Source organism: Arachis hypogaea, chromosome 7 (genome assembly GCF_003086295.3).
Source record: "Arachis hypogaea cultivar Tifrunner chromosome 7, arahy.Tifrunner.gnm2.J5K5, whole genome shotgun sequence".
NCBI lineage: Eukaryota > Viridiplantae > Streptophyta > Magnoliopsida > Fabales > Fabaceae > Arachis > Arachis hypogaea.
The window spans coordinates 17278224-17298937 of NC_092042.1; the positions used below are offsets into that span (position 1 = coordinate 17278224).

At 39.1% G+C, this 20714-nt stretch overlaps 1 pseudogene; it reads left to right on the plus strand.

Moving 5' to 3' along the window:
• The first annotated feature begins 361 nt into the window (after positions 1-361).
• LOC140174302 (uncharacterized) lies at positions 362-17973 on the plus strand (annotated as a pseudogene).
• The last annotated feature ends 2741 nt before the right edge of the window (positions 17974-20714 follow it).

Sequence of the window (20714 nt, forward strand, 5' to 3'; positions counted from 1 at the left end):
CTTCCAATCATTTGGAAGAGAACTTAGCACATTGATTACTATTGTTGCTGAAATTGTTTTCTCATTTGTAGTCCCTAGCACCTGTTTCATTGATAAAATTTTAAGCATTTGAATAATTGTCTATCTTGGCTACCAAGTTGCTAAATAGATTTACTTTTTTTTTTATCAGTAAACTAGAAAAATCACTTATTCTTCTCTATTTTTTTCTCTTTCTACTCTCTCTATATTACTATTTTTTCGCCAATGCCAACTATCTTTCATTTCCATAACTATTAAAAGGTAATATATATAATGTATGTAGAGTACATTTTCTTATATAAATTTGTGAGTAAATAACATTTCATGTTATTGAAAGGCCACAATGGATGCTTTTAAGGTACTCTTTTGTATAATTCATTTTTAGTGATGGATTTGTTTAATAGCTAAATTGAAGATGCAAGACACATTTTGTAATGGAGTTGTATAGATATTGTGGCATAATGTGCTACCTACTCACGTACTATTTGGTGTGCTCTCTCAAGTCTCAACCAGGTCAATCTCAGTTAGTTCTGCTTCTTCAATATCGCTTATAAATAGACCTATGTTTTTGAATGCCTTCTCATGTCCAGACATAAAATTTTAAAAATATTATTTAGCTTACAAGTTAGATAGGAAAAAAAACTAGAGAAATGGAGTTGAAATACAAGATGCTAATGAAAGTAGTTGTGATTATTCTATTACTTTTAGAAATAATTGCCATTGTTAATGCTTGCTTTGATCCAATCCCGGCCTCCTTCAAGAAGGTGCTACATTCAAATGGAGGTCGCAATCACTTTGGCAAATCTAAATCTTTTATGTGTTGTGATCATTGTTTTTGTATAGAGTCAATGTCTCTCACATGCAACTGTATGGATGTTAGATATCATTGCCACCAAACTTGCAATAATTATCATTGCTCTCATTTCCTCAAAAGTGTCAATGTTTAGTGAAATAAAATCTTGTTATTCTCCATGTACAATCTAGATGACTAATTAAAATACCAACAGAGTTTAAATTACTTTTGAATCTTTTTGTAATTTAAACAAAATCACTCATAAAAATGCTCGTGCTATTTTTATTTTCATCTTTTACTTTTTTTTCTCTTAATTTTGTCTTCTGTGTTTCTTTTTCTTTTTTCCTCTCAATATAGCCTTTTATGTTTTCATATTAAATTTGATCTCTTATATTTTAAATCTTTTGCAATTGGATCTTATTGATAAAGAACTAAGAGTATTAGAAAATATATATTAAAAGAAAAAAATATTATGATTCATAATATAATTAAATGAGGATAATATAGTATGTGAATAAAATTGAACTCTTAAAAGAGACAACTTCAAATCAAATAGTTAATTTATGACAATAAAATCTAAATACTAGTAAAAAGTTCAAACTACTTCTAGTATACAAAAATGAAAATTTAGCTATAGATAATAAAAAAGTTTTATGTTACACTCTAAATCGACATAAAATTCATCACACAATTTTTTCGAAATAATGCCAGTCAAGTGTTTTTGCTAATTAAGTCTAACCAAGTTGATTTAACATTAACAAAATTCAGTTATGAATAGTATTACTCCAAGTGTTATTATTTAACTTGATTGGACTTAACTCATAAGAAGACTTGGATGTACAGTATTACTCTTTTTTTTTGTGATTTGCTCAGTCCTATGATGAGTCGAATTGTGTATTTGCTTGGCATTCACTTCACACAGCTCGGCTGCTGTAATTTTATAGATCAAAACTTTTTAGACAATTATTAGGAGTTATTGATTTGGATTGATTGAAAAAGAAGTATAAATAGCAAATAGAGAGAGAAAATTATTAAAGTAATTTAACGTCTTAACTTGAAATTTTCAAATACACTATTTCTTTGACATTAATTTATTAACATAAAATACGAATATAAAAGAAATTCGATTGTATATTCTCACTTCATCAAAAGTAATTAGTTTTTAAATGTTATTTAATAAAATTCATGCAAATACATAAAATTATTTAAAATAACATCAAAATTAAGATTCATTTTTTCTTTATTAAGTAAGAGTGACACACTTCTTATTAATTAAACTAAACTTAGCTCTTAATTTATTGTATTTTTATATTAATGACTTGGATTTAGGACTTATTTGAATGTCATTGATAAAATTTTTTTTGTGTGTTTGCTAAATTTTTAGTAATAAAAATAAAAATATTAAAAAATAAAAAATATATTTTTTGAGAAGCTATAATTTATACTTTTTTAAATGATCTTTTTCTTTAAAAAAATATTTTCACATGATAAATAAATAAAAAGTATTTTTATATTGTTATATTCAAACATACTTAATAAATAAAAAAATATTTTTGTATGAAATATCCAAACATAAAATTACTTTTATTTTTTAAAAGATATTTGAAAAAAAAGATAATTTAAAAAAAAATCTCAAGAGCTCACATAAATAAGTCTTTAGAGCCTAGAATTTAATATTCAGATTCAAAATTTATAATTTAAGATATAGAATTCAAACTTAATGTTTAAGATTTTGAATTTAGAATTGAGAATTTAAGTCTTCGAAGAAGAAATGAGAAGATAAAGGAGTGAAAGGCTACTAAGAATGAAGTCCTAGTTTGATTTGTACAAAGGATAAAGTTGGAATTAATTAATTAAAATGAGGGTATTTAGGTATAAAATATTATTAAAATTTTAGTTCTCATTCTCAAAAATTTCAGTTTGCTGTGTCCCCATTTTTCGAAAGTATTGAAATACTGAAATTTTGAGGATGAAAACTGAAATTTTAATATCCGTCTCTAAACCAACAAACATAATACTGAATCTCAATATCCAATCTATATTGAATTCCAATATCCAATCTCGATCACATTACATCAAAACAAACCCACCCTAAAATTTGAAGACCGCTGCACTCGGAAAATTAAACTCGAAAAATATTTAAAAAAGAGAGAAATTTATAATGAAAAAAGAGTAATTATTAATGAGAAAAATGAGAGAATGTTTCCATTTCAAATATACATCGCATTCACATAGTAGCATTAGCAACCCACTTGGAGGAGCCAATAAGAAGGAAATAGTGAAGTGAAAAAAATGGCACAAACCCCCACTCTCTCTTTCCGCGGCATGGATTCGATACGCGGGAGACATGCGCACCGAAACGCCAAAAAGATAATTGACGCACCGATCAGCAAGGGAGGGTAAAATAAAAATGTTTATTTTTCTGGGGTCTTTTTCGCAATTGCATATAAAATAGATGGGTCACTGATAAGCGGATAATTTGTACGCTTTTTGGCATTGTTTTTAGTGTGTTTTTAGTAGGATTTAGTTAGTTTTTAGTATATTTTTATTAGTTTTTAGCTAAAATTCACTTTTTTGGACTTTACTATGAGTTTGTGTGTTTTTCTGTGATTTCAGGTATTTTCTGGCTGAAATTGAGGGTCCTGAACAAAAATCTGATTCAGAGACTGAAAAGGACTGCAGATACTGTTGGATTCTGACCTCCCTGCACTCGAAGTGGATTTTCTGGAGCTACAGAAGCCCAATTGGCGCGCTCTCAACGGCATTGGAAAGTAGACATCCTGGGCTTTCCAGCAATATATGATAGTCCATACTTTGCCTAAGATTTGATGGCCCAAACCGGCGCTCAAAGTCACCCTCAGGAATTCCAGCGTTAAACGCTGGAACTGGCATAAAACTTGGAGTTAAACGCCCAAACTGGCATGAAAGCTGGCGTTTAACTCCAGAAAAGGTCTCTACACGAAAACTCTTCATTGCTCAGCCCAAACACACACCAAGTGGACCCAGAAGTGGATTTTTACGTCATTTACTCATTTCTGTACACCCTAGGTTACTAGTTTACTATTAATAGGATCTTTTGACATTGTAATCAGTACCTCATGACACTTTACACGTTTTCTTTGTGTATTTTCCACGGCATAAGTCTCTAAACCCCATGGTTGGGGGTGAGGAGCTCTGCTGTGTCTTGATGAATTAATGCAATTACTACTGTTTCTCATTCAATCATGCTTGCTTCCATTCTAAGATAATACTTGTTCTTAACCCGGATGAATGTGATGATCCGTGACAATCATCATCATTCTCAACTATGAACGTGTGCCTGACAAACACCTCCGTTCTACCTTAGATTAAGTAGTTATCTCTTGGATTCTTTAACCGGAATCTTCGTGGTATAAGCTAGAACTGATGGCGGCATTCAAGAGAATCCAGAAGATCTAAACCTTGTCTGTGGTATTCTGAGTAGGATTCAATGATTGAATGACTGTGACGAGCTTCAAACTCCTGAAGGCGGGGCGTTAGTGACAGACGCAAAAGAATCACTGGATTCTATTCCGGCCTGATCGAGAACCGACAGATGATTAGCCATGCTGTGACAGAGCATAGGAATATTTTCACTGAGAGGATGGGAGGTAGCCATTGACAACAGTGAAACCCTACATACAGCTTGCTATGGAAGGAGTCTTGCGTGTTTGAAGAAGAAGACAGTAGGAAAGCAGAGATTCAGAAGATAGAGCATCTCCAAACCTCAACCTATTCTCCATTACTGCAAAACAAGTAACCATTTCATGTTCTTTTGCTTTTCACAATCAATCCTGATAATTTCTGATATCCTGACTAAGATTTACAAGATAACCATAGCTTGCTTCAAGCCGACAATCTCCGTGGGATCGACCCTTGCTCACGCAAGGTATTACTTGGACGACCCAGTGCACTTGCTGGTTAGTTGTGCGGAGTTGCAAAAGTGTGATTGCAATTTCGTGCACCAAGTTTTTGGCGCCGTTGCCGGGGATTGTTGAGTTTGGACAACTGATGGCTTATCTTGTTGCTTAGATTAGGACTGTTTTATTTTTGTTGGTTTAGAGTCTTTTAGTTGAGTCTAGTTTCATATTTTAAGTTTGGTGTCAATTGCATGCTTTTGTTTTTCTTTTAATTTTCGAATTTGCATGTTCTTAGTCCCTTTTTGATTCATAAAAATTCTAAGTTTGGTGTCCTCTTTGTGTTTTTCCCTTAAAGATTTTCGAAAAATTTGTGTTTGATTTTCTAAAAATTTTAAGTTTGGTGTCTTTTTGTGTTTTTCTCTTTCCTCTTTTCAAAAATCAAATCTTTTTCATAAAAATTTTTCAATCATATCTTTTTAATTGCTGTTTTCAAAATCTTTTTAATTAACTAATTGATTCAGTTCTCAATTTGCTTTGACCTTATTTTCTTTTTGATTTTCGAATTTTCACTTTAATTTTCTTTTGTTTTATTTTATTTTACCTTTTTTTGTTTAATTCAAAAAAAAAACATTTTATCCATTATGGACCTAAGTGGAATTGATCAGTCCAAAAGGACTCTGGGGTCATATGCTAACCCCATTACAGCTGCATATGGGAGTAGCATCTGTACACCTCCCATCAAAGCAAGCAGCTTTGAGCTAAATCCTCAACTCATTATCATAGTGCAGCAAAATTGCCAGTATTCCGGTCTTCCACAGGAAGAACCTACTGAGTTTCTGACACAGTTTTTACAAATTGCTGACACAGTACATGATAAAGAGGTGGATCAGGATGTCTACAGACTATTACTGTTTCCATTTGCTGTGAAAGATCAAGCTAAAAGGTGGTTGAATAACCAACCTACAGCAAGCATAAAGACATGGAAACAGTTGTCAGACAAATTCCTGAATCATTTTTACCCTCCAAAGAGGATGACACAGCTACGGCTGGACATCCAAGGCTTTAAACAAGAGGATAATGAATCCCTTTATAATGCCTGGGAGAGGTATAGAGGTATGCTAAGGAAATGTCCCTCTGAAATATTTTCAGAGTGGGTACAGTTAGACATTTTCTACTATGGGCTTACAGAAAAAGCTCATATGTCTTTAGACCACTCAGCTGGTGGATCTATACACATGAGGAAGACAATTGAAGAAGCTCAAGAGCTTATAGACACTGTTGCTAGAAACCAATATTTGTACTCTAGCAATGAGTTCTCTCCAAAAGAGGAAGTCATGACAGTAGTCACTGACCCTAGTCCTCAAGAACAGATAATTGAGCTTAATCAACAATTGCTCCTGATGACAGAACAGTTAGCAGACTTTAAAGAAATGCTCCATGAAACTAAAGTTGCTAACAAGAGCATAGAACTGCAGTTGAATCAAGCAAAACAGCAAATATCTAAACAGATAACAGAGGAATGTCAAGCAGTTCAATTGAGGAGTGGGAAGACCCTGAATAACACTGCTCAAAAGAGTAAAAAGCCAAACAAGGAACAATTGACAGAGGACAACCAAACCACTGTTCAAAATCCCTCTGAGGACAGTAAGAGCCCAGAAAGGAATGTTATTGGCGTTCAAACGCCAGAAAGGGAAGGAAAGCTGGCGTTAAACGCCCATTCCTTGCCCAGTTCTGGCGTTCAGACGCCAGAAAAGGGGGAAAAATTGGCGTTAAACGCCCAATTTCCACCCAATCCTGGCGTTCAGACGCCAAGGGGAGATCAGACACCTGAGCGTGCTGACAGTAATCCCTCTAACAAGGCTTCTTCAACCACTTCTGTAAGGAATAAACCTGCAGCATCTAAGGTTGAAGAATATAAAGCCAAGATGCCTTATCCTCAGAAACTCCGCCAAGCGGAGCAGGATAAGCAATTTGCCCGCTTTGCAGACTATCTAAGGAATCTTGAAATAAAGATTCCGTTTGCAGAGGCACTTGAGCAAATACCTTCTTATGCTAAGTTCATGAAAGAGATCTTAAGTCATAAGAAGGATTGGAGAGAAACTGAAAAAGTATTTCTCACTGAAGAATGCAGTGCAGTCATATTAAAGAGCTTACCAGAAAAGCTTCAAGATCCAGGAAGCTTTATGATACCATGCACATTAGAAGGTGCTTGCACCAAGACAGCCCTATGTGATCTTGGAGCAAGCATCAATCTAATACCTGCATCCACTATCAGAAAGCTTGGGTTGACTGGAGAAGTCAAACCAACCCGGATATGCCTCCAACTTGCTAATGGCACCATTAAATATCCATCAGGCATAATAGAGGATATGATTGTCAAGGTTGGGCCATTCGCCTTTCCAACTGACTTTGTGGTGCTGGAAATGGAGGAGCACAAAAGTGCAACTCTCATTCTAGGAAGACCTTTCCTAGCAACTGGACGAACTCTCATTGATGTACAAAAAGGGGAAGTAACCTTGAGAGTCAATGAGGATGAGTTCAAGTTGAATGCTGTAAAAGCTATGCAGCATCTAGACACACCAAATGACTGCATGGGCGCTGACATTATTGACACTCTGGTGGAAGAGATCAATATGACTGAAAGCCTAGAATCAGAGCTTGAGGACATCTTCAAAGATGCTCAACCTGATCAAGAAGGACTAGAGGAAGCAAAGAATTTTCGAAAATTCCTCAGGAGGAGGATAAGCCTCCCAAGCCTGAACTCAAACCACTACCACCATCCCTGAAATATGCATTTCTGGGAGGGGGTGAAACTTTTCCAGTAATTATAAGCTCTGCTTTAAATTCACAGGAAGAGAAAGCACTGATTCAAGTGCTAAGGACACACAAGACAGCTCTTGGGTGGTCTATAAGTGATCTTAAGGGCATTAGCCCAGCTAGATGCATGCACAAGATCCTATTGGAGGATAATGCCAAACCAGTGGTCCAACCACAGAGGAGGCTAAATCCTGCCATGAAGGAGGTGGTGCAGAAAGAGGTCACTAAATTACTAGAGGCTGGGATTATTTATCCTATTTCTGATAGCCCCTGGGTGAGCCCTGTCCAAGTTGTTCCGAAAAAGGGAGGCATGACAGTGGTTCATAATGAAAAAAATGAACTGGTTCCCACAAGGACAGTCACAGGGTGGCGCATGTGTATTGACTACAGAAGACTCAATACAGCCACCAGAAAGGATCATTTTCCTTTACCATTCATAGACAAAATGCTAGAAAGACTAGCTGGCCATGATTATTACTGCTTTTTGGACGGCTATTCAGGCTACAACCAAATTGCAGTAGACCCTCAGGACCAAGAGAAAATAGCATTCACTTGCCCTTCTGGCGTGTTTGCCTACAGGAGGATGCCTTTTGGTCTGTGCAATGCACCTGCAACCTTTCAGAGGTGCATGCTCTCTATCTTCTCAGATATGGTAGAGAAATTTCTGGAAGTCTTCATGGATGACTTTTCAGTATATGGAGACTCATTTAGCTCCTGTCTTAATCACCTAGCACTTGTCCTGAAAAGGTGCCAAGAGACTAACCTGGTTTTAAACTGGGAGAAATGTCACTTTATGGTGACTGAAGGAATTGTCCTTGGGCACAAAATTTCAAGCAGGGGAATAGAGGTGGATAAGGCAAAGGTAGAGGTAATTGAAAAATTACCACCACCTGCCAATGTTAAGGCAATCAGAAGCTTTCTGGGGCATGCAGGATTCTACAGAAGGTTTATAAAGGATTTTTCGAAAATTGCAAAACCTTTGAGTAACCTGTTAGCTGCTGACACACCATTTGTGTTTGACACACAGTGTCTGCAGGCATTTGAGACCCTGAAAGCTAAGTTGGTCACAGCACCAGTCATCTCTGCACCAGATTGGACATTGCCATTTGAACTAATGTGTGATGCCAGTGACCATGCCATTGGTGCAGTGTTGGGACAGAGGCATAACAAGCTTCTGCACGTCATTTACTATGCCAGCCGTGTTCTAAATGACGCACAGAAGAACTACACAACCACAGAAAAAGAGTTACTTGCAGTGGTCTATGCCATTGACAAGTTTAGATCCTATCTAGTGGGGTCCAAGGTGGTTGTGTATACTGACCATGCTGCTCTTAAATACTTACTCACAAAGCAGGATTCAAAACCCAGGCTTATAAGATGGGTGTTGCTTCTGCAGGAGTTTGATATAGAAATAAGAGACAGAAAAGGGACAGAGAACCAAGTAGCTGATCATCTGTCCCGAATAGAACCAGTAGCTGGGGCGTCCCTCCCTTCTACTGAGATCTCTGAGACTTTCCCAGATGAGCAACTCTTTGCCATTTAGGAAGCTCCATGGTTTGCAGATATTGCAAATTATAAAGCTGTGAGGTTCATACCCAAAGAGTACAGCTACGTGCAGAGAAAGAAATTAATTTCAGATGCCAAGTACTACCTCTGGGATGAACCATATCTCTTTAAGAGATGTGCTGACGGAGTGATCCGCAGATGTGTACCCAGAGAAGAAGCACAAAGGATCCTATGACACTGCCATGGATCACAGTATGGAGGACATTTTGGAAGTGAGCGAACAGCCACTAAAGTCTCCAATGTGGCTTCTACTGGCCTACTCTCTATAAAGATTCCCGAGAGTTTGTGCGTAACTGTGACAGTTGCCAAAGAGCTGGTAACTTGCCTCATGGATATGCCATGCCTCAACAAGGGATATTAGAGATAGAATTGTTTGATGTATGGGGAATTGACTTCATGGGGCCATTCCCACCATCATACTCAAACACTTACATTCTGGTGGCAGTGGACTATGTATCTAAGTGGGTAGAAGCGATTGCTACACCCACTAATGATACCAAGACCGTACTGAAATTCCTCCAGAAAAACATTTTCAGCAGGTTTGGCGTTCCCAGAGTGCTAATCAGTGACGGGGGCACTCATTTCTGCAATAGATAGCTACACTCTGCTATGGTTAGATATGGAATTAGCCACAAAGTGGCAACTCCGTATCATCCACAGACAAATGGGCAAGCTGAGGTCTCTAACAGAGAGCTAAAAAGAATCCTGGAACGGACTGTGATAGCCCGAAGAAAGGATTGGGCAAAGAGCTTGGATGATGCTCTGTGGGCATACAGAACAGCATTCAAGACTCCTATAGGAACCTCCCCATACCAACTGGTGTATGGGAAGGCCTGTCATTTGCCCGTGGAACTAGAACATAAAGCCTACTGGGCAACCAGATTCCTAAACATGGATGCACAGTTAGCTGGCGAAAAAAGATTGCTTCAGCTAAATGAGCTAGAGGAGTTCAGACTCAATGCCTTTGAAAATGCAAAAATCTATAAGGAAAAGGCAAAGAAATGGCATGACAAGAAGTTGTCAACCAGAGTCTTTGAGCCAGGACAAAAAGTTCTGCTCTTCAACTCTAGGCTCAGACTGTTTCCAGGAAAACTCAAATCCCGGTGGAGGGGTCCGTATGTGATTACAGGAGTGTCACCATATGGATATGTTGAGCTTCAGGATACTGATTCTGACAAAAGGTTCATTGTTAATGGACAGAGAATCAAGCATTATCTTGAAGGAAATTTTGAGCAGGAATGCTCAAAACTGAGACTTGAGTGATTCTCAGTGAAGGTCCAGCTAAAGACAGTAAAGAAGCGCTTGCTGGGAGGCAACCCAGTCATTAGGAGGTTATATGAATTGTTCTTACAGAGGCAAGCATCAAAAATGAAGGAATTCACAGAGTTACAGAAGGATTCAGCTCAAAAAGCAGAGAAAAAGAACTTACTGGCGAAAAAACGCCAGTAAGGGGCATTTTGGGCGTTAAACGCCAGAATGGGTATCATTCTGGGCGTTTAACGCCAGGAATGGTGCCATTTTGGGCGTTAAACGCCAGAATGGGCACCATTCTGGGCGTTTAACGCCAGGTGTGCAGCATCCTGGGCGTTCAGAAAAACGCCCAGTGATAAAGGATTTCTGGCGTTTAACGCCAGCCAGGGCACCTGGCTGGGCGTTAAACGCCCAAAAGGGGCATCAAGTGGGCGTTAAACGCCAGAATGGGTGCCATTCTGGGCGTTTAACGCCAGAAAGGTGGGGGGACCACAATTTTGTTTTCAAATCAGATTTTTTCAAACTTTCCTTTTCTTACCCATATTTTTCTACAAAAATACATTTCAATCTCTCATCATTTACTTTCAAATTTTCAAATATCTAAAATCACTCTTCAAATCTCTCAAATCATTCCCAAATTTTGTCAAAAAATCACCCTTTTTTTTCAATTTCTTTCCATATCTTCTCAAATCTCCTTTCAAATCTCTCTTTTTTTTTTGAAAACTCCCCTCCCCACCTTATAAATCCACGTTTGGCTCCCCCTTTCCACCACACCATTCGAATTTCCTCTTCCTCTCTCTCTCTTCTTTCTTTTCTTTTGCTTGAGGACAAGCAAACCTCTAAGTTTGGTGTGCTTTTCCGTGATCACTAAGCCGAGATTCATCAAGATCATGGCTCCTAAGGGAAAACAAACCAATTTAAGAGGAAAGAAAGAGACTAATCCAAAGAATCTTTGGAATCAAGAGAAGTTCTTAACCAAAGAACATGAAGACCATTATCACAAAATAATGGGTCTGAGGTCAGTGATCCCGGAAGTTAAATTTGATCTGAAAGAAGATGAATATCCGGGGATCCAAGAGCAAATTCGAAACAGAGGGTGGGAAGTCCTAACCAATCCTGAAATAAAGATTGGAAGGAACATGGTTCAGGAATTCTACTCAAATCTGTGGCTAACAGATAAGCAGAGAATGACTGGAACTGCTTACCATACCTACAGAACCATGGTCAGAGGAAAAGTTATGTACTTCCATCTGGACAAAATAAGAGAAATCTTCAAACTACCTCAACTGCAAGATGATCCTGAATCCTTTAATAGGAGGATGGTGAGAGCAGATAAAGGGTTGGATCAAGTTCTAGAGGACATATGCCTCCCTGGGACTAAGTGGATAACCAATTCAAAGGGTGTCCCAAACCAACTCAAGAGGGGAGACCTCAAGCCAATTGCAAGAGGTTGGCTAGACTTTATTGGGTGTTTCATATTGCCCACTATCAAGAGAGCAGTGATGATTCATTGCATTATGCTTGGAAAAGAAGTGGAGGTCCATCATGTGATTGCTTGTGAGATCTACACAATTGCAAATAAGAATTCCACTGAAGCCAAACTGGCTTACCCAAGCTTGATCTCCTTGCTCTGTAAAGAGGCTGGGGTGAAGATGGGAGTAGATGAGTTCATACCCATTGAACACCCAATCACCAAGAAGTCAATGGAAGGACAAATGCAAGACAACTCTATCAAGAGGAGGGCGCAGGAATTCCTCCCTGAATTCCCAAGAATTGACCACTGGACCAGCCTAGAAGCATCTATCTCCAAGTTGCAAGAGACTATGGAGCAACTGAAGGAAGAACAGCAGAATCAGAACTGCATGCTCTGCAAATTGCTGAAGGAACAAGAGAAGCAGGGGCGTGAACTCCAAGAGTTGAAACGCCAAAAGCTCTCCTCTCAAGTTGAGAAAGCATCCACTTCTCAAAATCAAGGTTGTTGAGTCCTAAATCTGTGAAAACCTCTATCATTAGGAGCCTATGTTTTTGCATTTTTTTTCTCTTTTATTTTGTTTTCTATTTTTATTTTTACTTTTTAGTCTCATCTTATATTTATCTTTGAGTCTTGTTCTTAATTCATAATTAATAAAATTGAAATTTTATGCCTTAAAGATATGAATGTCCTATGAATCCATCACCTCTCTTAAATGAAAAATGCTTTAATCACAAAAGAACAAGAAGTACAGGATTTCAAAATTTATCATTGAAACTAGTTGAATTAGTTTGATGTGGTGACAATACTTTTTGCTTTCTGAATGAATGCTTGAACAGTGCATATGTCTCTTGAATTTGTTGTTTTGAGAATGTTAAAAACTGTTGGCTCTTGAAAGAATGAGGAAAAAAGAGAACTGTTATTGAGGATCTAAAAAATCATTAGATTGATTCTTGAAGCAAGAAAAAGCAGTGGATACAAAAAAAATTTCGAAAAAAAAAGGAGAGAAAAGAAAAAGAAAAAGAAAGAAATAAAGTTGTGATCCAAGGCAACAAGAGTGTGCTTAAGAACCCTGGACACCTCTAATTGGGGACTTTAGCAAAGCTGAGTCACAATCTGAAAAGGTTCACCCAATTATGTGTCTGTGGCATGTATGTATCCGGTGGTAATACTGGAAGACAGAGTGCTTTGGGCCACAGCCAAGACTCATACACTAGCTATGTTCAAGAATCATTATGCTTAATTAGGAGAATCAATAACACTATCTGAGTTCTGAGTTCTTATAGATGCCAATCATTCTGAACTTCAAGGGATAGGGTGAGATGCCAAAACTGTTCGGAGGCAAAAAGCTACTAGTCCCGCTCATCTAATTGGAGCTATGTTTCCTTGATATTTTGGAGTCTATAGTATATTCTCTTCTTTTTATCCTATTTTGATTTTCAGTTGCTTGGGGACAAGCAACAATTTAAGTTTGGTGTTGTGATGAGCGGATAATTTGTATGCTTTTTGGCATTGTTTTTAGTATGTTTTTAGTATGATTTAGTTAGTTTTTAGTATATTTTTATTAGTTTTTAGTTAAAATTCACTTTTATGGACTTTACTATGAGTTTGTGTGTTTTTCTGTGATTTCAGGTATTTTCTGGCTGAAATTGAGGGTCCTGAGCAAAAATCTGATTCGGAGACTGAAAAGGACTGCAGATGCTGTTGGATTCTGACCTCCCTGCACTCGAAGCAGATTTTCTGGAGCTACAGAAGCTCAATTGGCGCGCTCTCAACGGCATTGGAAAGTAGACTTCCTGGACTTTCCAGCAATATATGATAGTCCATACTTTGCCCAAGATTTGATGGCCCAAACTGGCGCTCAAAGTCACCCTCAGAAATTCCAGCGTTAAACGCCGGAACTGGCATAAAACTTGGAGTTAAACGCCCAAACTGGCATGAAAGCTGGCGTTTAACTCCAGAAAAGGTCTCTACACGAAAATGCTTCATTGCTCAGCCCAAGCACACACCAAGTGGACCCAGAAGTGGATTTTTACGTCATTTACTCATCTCTGTACACCCTAGGTTACTAGTTTACTATTAATAGGATCTTTTGACATTGTATCTGTACCTCATGACACTTTACACGTTTTCTTTGTGTACTTCCACGGCATGAGTCTCTAAACCCCATGGTTGGGGGTGAGGAGCTCTGCTGTGTCTTGATGGATTAATGCAATTACTACTGTTTCTCATTCAATCATGCTTGCTTCCATTCTAAGATAATACTTGTTCTTAATCCGGATGAATGTGATGATCCATGACAATCATCATCATTCTCAACTATGAACGTGTGCCTGACAACCACCTCCGTTCTACCTTAGATTAAGTAGTTATCTCTTGGATTCTTTAATCGGAATCTTCGTGGTATAAGCTAGAACTGATGGCGGCATTCAAGAGAATCCGGAAGGTCTAAACCTTGTCTGTGGTATTCTGAGTAGGATTCAATGATTGAATGACTGTGACGTGCTTCAAACTCCTAGCAGGCGGGGCGTTAGTGACAAACGCAAAAGAATCACTGGATTCTATTCCGGCCTGACCGAGAACCGACAGATGATTAGCCATGCTGTGACAGAGCATAGGAACATTTTCACTGAGAGGATGGGAGGTAGCCATTGACAACGGTGAAACCCTATATACAGCTTGCCATGGAAGGAGTCTTGCGTGTTTGATGAAGAAGACAGTAGGAAAGCAGAGATTCAGAAGATGGAGCATCTCCAAAACCTCAACTTATTCTCCATTACTGCAAAACAAGTAATCATTTCATGTTCTTTTGTTTTTCCACAATCAATCTTGATAATTTCTGATATCCTGACTAAGATTTACAAGATAACCATAGCTTGCTTCAAGCCGACAATCTCCGTGGGATCGACCCTTGCTCACGCAAGGTATTACTTGGACGACCCAGTGCACTTGCTGGTTAGTTGTGCGGAGTTGCAAAAGTGTGATTGCAATTTCGTGCACCACCTACATACAGCTTGCCATGGAAGGAGTCTTGCGTGTTTGAAGAAGAAGACAGTAGGAAAGCAGAGATTCAGAAGATAGAGCATCTCCAAACCTCAACCTATTCTCCATTACTGCAAAACAAGTAACCATTTCATGTTCTTTTGCTTTTCACAATCAATCCTGATAATTTCTGATATCCTGACTAAGATTTACAAGATAACCATAGCTTGCTTCAAGCCGACAATCTCCGTGGGATCGACCCTTGCTCACGCAAGGTATTACTTGGACGACCCAGTGCCCTTGCTGGTTAGTTGTGCGGAGTTGCAAAAGTGTGATTGCAATTTCGTGCACCAGTCACCTTTTTATTTTTTAAATGAATATATTTAGCTTAGTTGTTAAAATTAGTTGGACACTCAGTATTTAGTTAACTATTACTGCCACTTCCCTCCTCCTGGTTTTCTTCCTCCTCTTTCTCTGCCGTCGAAAGGGCACCACCACTTCTATTATCTCCACTACCGACAACTACTAAAACCTTCCTACCACCTCTCCTACTCGCTCCTTCGTTGCGCTACCAACTCCTTCTCTTCCCCATTCAGCCATGGTGGCTTCGGCACTGTCTTCTCCAGCACGTCCAAAGTCCACTGCCCACACTCCGCCAAAAATTGCAACGACTCATCAGACGAGATTTGACGTCTTTGAACCATAAAATGCTCATTTTTTTGGTATTAAAAAAAGTGTCCAGTATGAACCTTTCTGTTAAGGCAAATCCAAGCACACTAACAACTTCACATTTGACCACGACGGTACTGATCTTTATTGTCGGTCTTAATGATTAGCGTTTGATGGCTTCGTTGTCTCCATCAATGGAAAGAAGGTACCCATTGTATTATTATCCTACACTTGATTTATAAATATCCCCTTTTGTTTCCCCAAATGTCATCAATTTTTGCTCAAGGATATCCCTAAATTTTGCGTGTTTCGCTGAATTACCGTATTGTTGTCATTTGGCAAAGCGTGGTCAGGGATGAAGATATCCTTGCAAGTGTGCATCTTGCCGACGAAGTAAAACTGTACGATGGAGCAGACCATAGAGTTGGATCAGTTGAGGGCAAAGGCTTTGCAGGGATGGAATCAGACGAGTATGAGTTACACGAAGATGAAACAAAACACGACCATCTTGGAGAGGCCGATGGCAACAATGGGATGTGGTTGAATTGGAAGACAATTTGGACGGTGTCGGAGGAATGCATGGCAATTTTGCTGATGATGACTTATACGCTGTTGATTCTGGCGAATCAATTAGTTCAATTGATTTTGCGAACTTGAGCAAGAAGGAAGTTTGCTGGTTTAATTTCACAGATGTCAACATTACATTTGAGTTCTACCAAGCATATGCAAAGCACCATGGTTTTGGCGGGAGACGTTCCAAGAGTGAAAAATATCGCCAAGTAAGGATACGGCAGGAATTCGTGTGCCACCGACAAGGGTTTAGATCGGTGAAGTTCTACTTAATTCTAAACCGGCAAAAGAGGCCAAGGGCCGAGACACAGTGTGGATGCCCTGCAAGGATGCATGTTAGCATGGACGATGAATCAGAGCATTGGTACGTTGCGCACGTTTCAAACGAGCATAACCACCCGGTTCTTGAATTGAAATTTTCTTCCATGCTCCCAAGCCATCGGAGAATGAACGAAGCAGACATTGAGCAGATGAACGACATGCACAAAGGGGACATTGCCGTATTACGAATCCACAATTTTATGGCGAGTCTAGCCGGCGGATATTATAATGTCCCCTACACAACAAGTAACATGTACAATGTAAATCGAATCAATAAAGGAAGGGTGGCTTAGATGCGAAATCGTGTTTAAGGTATCTCCGAGAGTGCAAGGCAAATGATCCAGCACTGTACTACAAAGAAGTTGTTGATAGGGAGGGTTTGTTACAATATTTGTTTTGGTGTGATGGCACCAGCCAAATTGATTGTCAGGTATTTAGGGATGTCGTTGCATTTGATGCAACGTACAAGAAAAATGTTTACCTTTCACCCTTGGTAGTCTTCTCTGGTGTAAATCACCACAACCAAACGATTGTCTTTGCTGCTGTGCTCGTGGCCAATGAGAAAGAAGATACCTATGTCTGGCTACTTCAACAGTTGCAAACTGCAATGAATGGGAAAGCTCCCATGTCCATAATAACTGACGGTAACATGCAAATGAAGTCTGCAATCAAGCAAGTTTTTCCAGAAGCGCACCATCGACTATGTGCTTGGCACCTCCTCCAAAATGCTACGAGCAACATCGAAAAGCCTAACTTCACCAGGATGTTTAAGGATTGCATGCTTGGTGACTACGAGGTCAGAACATTCCAGAGAAACTAGTTTGAGATGGTAGAGCAATTTGGCATAGGCAATAAACGATGGATACAAGATGTGAGGAAAGTTTTTTGCCGAATTTTGCACAACCTCAAGATGTGAGGGCTTGCACACCGTGATATCATGGTATGTTAAGTCTCGATACAGTTACACTAATTTTTTATGTCATTACCATCGATGCTTGATGTTTGTTGGTTCAAAGGAAGTGGAGGCTGATTTTGAGTGTGCAAAGGGTGACCCTGTTATGACCACTAACCTAAAACAGTTGGAGCGTTGTGTAGCTGAGAACAACACTCGGGCAATATTCTATTTGTTTGTTCCCATTCTTGATAGGACATGTGCAATGAGGGTGGTTGATTCTAAAGACAGTAGTTCATATTTTATCCACACCGTCTCTCGATACGGCACTTCAGGGAAAGATTGGTGTGTTGTTACAAGATATGAAATGAGTGAGGTTCGATGCACGTGCAAGAGAATGGAATGTTTCGGGGTCCCTTGCAAACATATAATTGTAGTGCTTGTTCTTAACAATGTTCATGAGATCCCAAAGTCTCTAATATTGCCGAGATGGACTAAGGATGCAAAAGTGGGGGCAGTGCAATCGATGGGCATAATTTGGGATTCTGTATAACTAACACAACACTGGTGCCTGATGAATTGGTACAGGAAAGTGTGCAAAATTGGTTGTTGCAGCACTGTAAAGTTCCAGTTTGCAAGAGACATTGTCATGTTGATGTTGAAGCACTTCAAGAATGAAGATGCAGCCGACAACAGTTTTTCACCTGAGGGGCCATCCAATGAAGGTAGCAGAGCATTAGCATAGAATCCCCGCAAGCACAAGACAAAGGGTAATGGTTCTAACGGTGGCAAGAAACCCCAACTTTGTCGTTTGTGCCGGGAGGTGGGACACAATAGGATGACGTGTCTAGACCGCCGCATATTAGAGTCATTTAGCTTAGTTGCAAATGACTTAGATTCCGTGGATACTAAAATTGTGGGTTAATTGTTTTTAAGCTGATTTAGTTACCTGTTATGCCTTAATAATTTGGTCTAATTATTTGGTTTTTACATTAGTGTCAGCTCTATGATAACCTATCCGGGGATCCGGATACAACCGTGGAGATTCCTTCATTATGCTGCTCTGATAGTGACATGTAGGCTAGGTTTGTTAACAGCGACTTCGATGGAACTAACACGTCCGGGCCAATCTTCTCTCTTGACGATTGAGTGAAAGAGGCCGATAGTCATCACCACCGTGGGCTGCAACGGTAGGTTGGTTGAACCTTTTTACATTCTCTGGTAGTTAGTAGCCACAAATAGAAGGTTTCCTGTTGTTGACCTTCCTAGAAAACTCCCACCTGACTTGCATAGTTAATTTTGTTCAATAACATATACATGAGGATATGTATCTCTTGTCCACGTTGAAAAATTCTTGGTTATGTTGGCATTCGTTGGTATCTGGTTGTGATATAGATTTAATTGATTTTAATCTTATATTTTCAGTAAAACCATAGAAGGGGTCTGACGACTGATTCCAGAAGCTGCCTGGTGATCCAGCATGCAAAATTATCTGAATCGAAGTGGAGATGTGAAGTGGTATTGTATGAAGAGCTGCAATGTTTCCTGACGAGGGAGTTTGCTATCACAATTACAATGTAGAGCCACAAATACATTCTCAAACCTAATGTATACAGTTGTATATATCATTCCTTGTTGACTTTTTTGTTGAACTGGACATGGTACTTAGGTGCTATTTTTTAACGTTTTCTATGTCAAGTGGATATTTAGTATGTAGTATTTAGCCTAGTTTTGCCTTTACATATTTACCTCGCTCTGGTTCTTTGGATTCTTTTGAATTGTATGCTTGAAGATAAATGAGAATAAATATATTGACATGCAACATTGTACTTTACGAATAGAAGTTAGAAAATAGCATGGATGGCGGGTACAAGGATGAGGGGATACAGGAGTTCTCAGTATATATGCATGCGGTAGTCTTCTAGCGCCAACCGCTCGAAGACACACACATGGTCGTGTCTTTATTGGCAGGCAGTTACTAGGACAGACCATCCTCTTCCAAAACACCCATTCGCCCTCCTAGGATAGTGCCTGTATTGAACGGTCCATGCCCCCTCTCGATGGTAATCAAAATTGGGCTATCCTCGTAAACTCCTGGCAGTAGCGGGACATTTGGCTGGAAACGAAAATATATTTTTTTATCAGATGATTGCAATGAAATAGGCTAGAACAAAAGCACCAGAAATAGTTGCTTGGTCACTGGAGAATGATTACTATTTTTTTGAAAAACAAGTATTGGAATCCCAACATCCATCGGAACCTAGCTCAAGTTGAAAATGCTCAAGATAGTTTTATGTCAATCTAATTGCCATTAAAATTAAATCTTTATATTTTTGAATTATCAATTATAGTCCAATGTAATGTAAATTTGTAAGGACTTTTATGTAGATTGTGACCACACTTACGAGGAAACGAGATGTCATGGGGTGGATGATTGGCATGACAAAGAATGAATTAGTCGTTCTGAACCCATCGGCTATATGCATTGTCCTGGGGGCCGTCGGGATAATTATGCAAGTGGAGTCCGTCCCTGGTTCATCACGGGCGACGTAGGTGATTTCCATTGTCTGCCTGTTGAAGAACATGACACACATGGTGTTTTGTATGTTGTGATAACGGAACAGCACCCGCCACTCATCCCTTAGGCCGTAGTGTTCCCTGACAGTGGCCCATCCTCCTTGAATCACGATCCTCCCATTAGGTTCCAAATTCAAGCCCACGCAATAAGTCTGTCCGGTAGGCAAGGTTAGCCTCAGTGGTCGCGGTAGGGACCGACCATAATCTTGCGAGAACCGTCGCGGGAGAATCTATTACAAATGGTGAGAAAAAAATCACTGTCATACACGGATTGACGAATGCAAATATTATACCAATGTAATTGCGTCTATACCAGCGTGTCAGGGTCGTTCACCAGGATTATTGAGAAGAATTGGACTGTGTGGGTGCCGTGTGTGGGTGTTGTTGGAAGACTTTTGTCTCGCAAGTATATAGTACAATGGATTAATCAACATAAAACACATACGACAATCAATATAAGGCATCAGTTTGTTGATGAGCACCGAAAATTATGTATGCATGGCAACATGATTAAAATTTGTCTTACCTTCCATAGTTGATTTTGCAGAAATTATGGCTATGAATGACCACATAGAGAAACTTTGGTTGGTGATATGAGAATAGTAGCATCGATCCGGTTTGAAGATGGTAGTGGTCGTAGAAGTTCCACCACCCTCGTGTGAAGCCGATTCAATGCGGATGCTCCTCCTCGACCCCCCATCGGATGCTCCACGACTGACCGTTTGTGGTGCATATCTCAATCGGGTTGTTCATGGTCCCGGATTAGGCTGGAGAACGTCAGCGGCATTCTCTGCACAATTAAGAACAAGAATGAAGTGGCTGTTATTTGTATAACAAAGAGAAGTTTGTGTAACCAATAAAACAAACATTGTTGGGCTAGGGTTTTGACTTCAGTTAGATTTGTTGGCT